At 35.2% G+C, this 2,465-nt stretch overlaps 1 pseudogene; it reads right to left on the bottom strand.

Annotated features, from left to right (window-relative positions):
* Nucleotides 1–772: 772 nt before the first annotated feature.
* LOC112828306 (transcription factor BTF3 pseudogene) lies at nucleotides 773–1,069 on the bottom strand (annotated as a pseudogene).
* Between the last annotated feature and the right edge of the window lie 1,396 nt (nucleotides 1,070–2,465).

Below are 2,465 nucleotides of genomic sequence, written 5' to 3'. Positions count from 1 at the left end.
CTGGTTGGCTGGAGGGAAAATATAATTGGCCCTGCCAAGGTCAATGCCTCCCTATGGTCAGTAAGATTTGTTAATAGATAAGCAGGAAGAGGTAGTGCTTTGAAGGTGCACACAATATCATTATAGCCACCCCTTCACTCCAAAGTGGACATGTGTATGTACATGCACATGTACACTCTCACTATTGTGTTATTTTGATTATAAAAATTTCATTTTACATGATCCACTGCCCCACATATAGCCAAATGCACTCACACTCACCTTAAGGTCAAACTACCCAAAGTTATAGCACAAACAACTCCAAGCCCAGCATATCTGAGGCATTAGTCTTTCTCCCCATCAGGTCTCAGTGTTTCTTTTTATTTTTTTCTTTTTTTTAAATTATACTGTCATTCAAAATATTTAATCAACTGTCATCAAAGATTACTAGTCATATTACATGCCATGATTAGCTTTCTATAAACAACTTCCTTTCTGTGTGAAAACAATTTCAATGAAATAAAAAATAAAACTGTATATTAAGCAAAGAAATTTATTAACCTTGCTTCAAATTTTATTCCCAGATTTCTTCAGTTTAATTAGCTGCAAAGAATGAATTGTGTATAAGCAAAAACTGAAAAGAGCTGTAGTATCCAAGGGGCTTGGGCTTAAAAATATTAGAGATGTAGATTTTATTAGATCCATGAACAAAAGTTTAAAAAGCAGTCATAATCTAAAATAGCAGCTCCCCATAACTTCTTCAAGTATTATCTTCTTCAGAATTTGACATGATTCAGTTTGCTTTATTCTTGGAAGCTTCATCAAAATTCTCCATAAGATTTGGAACTTCATCATTGTCATCTTCTCTGATAACTAGTAGTGCTTTTCCATCCACAGATTGTTTGGGCAGAGCTTCAGCTAGTCTTAAATTAGTCAGACTGTCTGCACCAAGTTTGTTTAAGATATTGGGTAAAATTTCTGTCAGGTGATTTGCCTTGGTATGGCCTGTGATGGTAAAAGTGTTCACTGCCAGGAATGCCTGAACTTTAGGGTCGTTAAAATGGATCACTGTTCCTTGGTTTGTGAACATATTTACTTCTTCAATATCAGAGATGATGTTTCCCCCTAACTTCTTTAAGGAGAACTGAAGTTTTTGTTTTGTTTTGTTTTGTTTTGTTTTGTTTTGTTGTTGTTTTATCATTTGCTGTAGCTGTTCTATAAACCACCTTCTTCGGTGAGCAGTTCCTTTCCCACCAATGTGCACCTCTGCTTTTGTTTTATAACCACTAAACCAGCCTTACAAAAATGTAAAAGAAGACTCTTTGAGTGGAAGAGAAGGACAATAAGTAAGAGTATGAAAAGTAAAAAAAAAAAGTAAAAATAAATGCATTTGTAAATATCAGTCAAGAGATTTACAAAATAAAAGGATGCAAAATATGATATCATATCAAGTTACAAGTAGAACTACCCCACCATCTAACAATTTCACTACCAGGTATTTACCCAAAAGATATAAAAATGCTAATTCAAAGGGACACATGTACCTTGATGTTTACAGTAGCACTATCAACAATAGCCAAATGATGTAAAGAGCCCAAATGTGTGTGTGTGTGTGTGTGTGTGTGTGTGTGTGTATCCACCATAAAAATAGAATGAAATATTGCCATTTGCAATGACATGAATGGATATAGAGTGTATTATGCTAAGCAAAGTAAGTCAGCCAGAGAAAGACAAATACCATGTTTTCACTTATATGTGGAATTTAAGAAACAAAACAGATGAGTATAGTGGAAAGAAAAAAAAAAAGAGGAGGAAGCAAACCATAAGAGACTCTCAACTATAGGGAATAATCTGAGGGTTGATGGAAGAGAGGTGGGCAGAGGATGGGCTAAGTATGTGATGGGTATTACAGAAGGCACTTGTGTTGAGCATTGGGTGTTATATGTAAGTGATGAATCACTAAATTCTACTCCTGAAACCAGTATTACACTATATGTTAACTAACTAGAATTTAAAGAAAAATCCGAAAAAAAATGCCATGAGTCTCTTGTAAGCTAACATAGAGATGGGTCTTGTTTTTTTTTTTTTCTACTCTGTCTCCCTATGTTTTATGATTGGATCATTTAGCCTATTTACTTTCTAAGTAATTATTGTTAGATAAGTATTTGTTGCCATTTTATTTGTTTTGTGGTTGGTTTTGTAGTATTTCTCTGATCATTTCTTCTCTTGCTCTCTTTCATGGTTTGTTGGCTTTCTTTAGTGATATACTTGTATGCTTTTTTCTTTATTCTTTCCCTATCAATTCCCGATTTTTTAAAAGATTTTTTATTTATTCATTTGAGAGAGAGAGAGTGAGAGCAAGAGCAAGGGGGAGGGTCAGAGGGAGAAAGAGAGAAGCAGACTCCATGTTGAGCAGGGAGCCCAACATGGGGCTCGATCCCAGGACCCTGGGATCATGACCTGAGCCCAAGGCAGACACTTAACTG

Source organism: Callorhinus ursinus, unplaced genomic scaffold, assembly GCF_003265705.2.
Source record: "Callorhinus ursinus isolate GAN/ISIS: 27379988/994484 unplaced genomic scaffold, GSC_fseal_2.0 scaffold67, whole genome shotgun sequence".
Lineage (NCBI taxonomy): Eukaryota > Metazoa > Chordata > Mammalia > Carnivora > Otariidae > Callorhinus > Callorhinus ursinus.
Note: the sequence above shows the minus strand (reverse complement) of the source record. Positions and strands in the feature narration are given on the sequence as shown.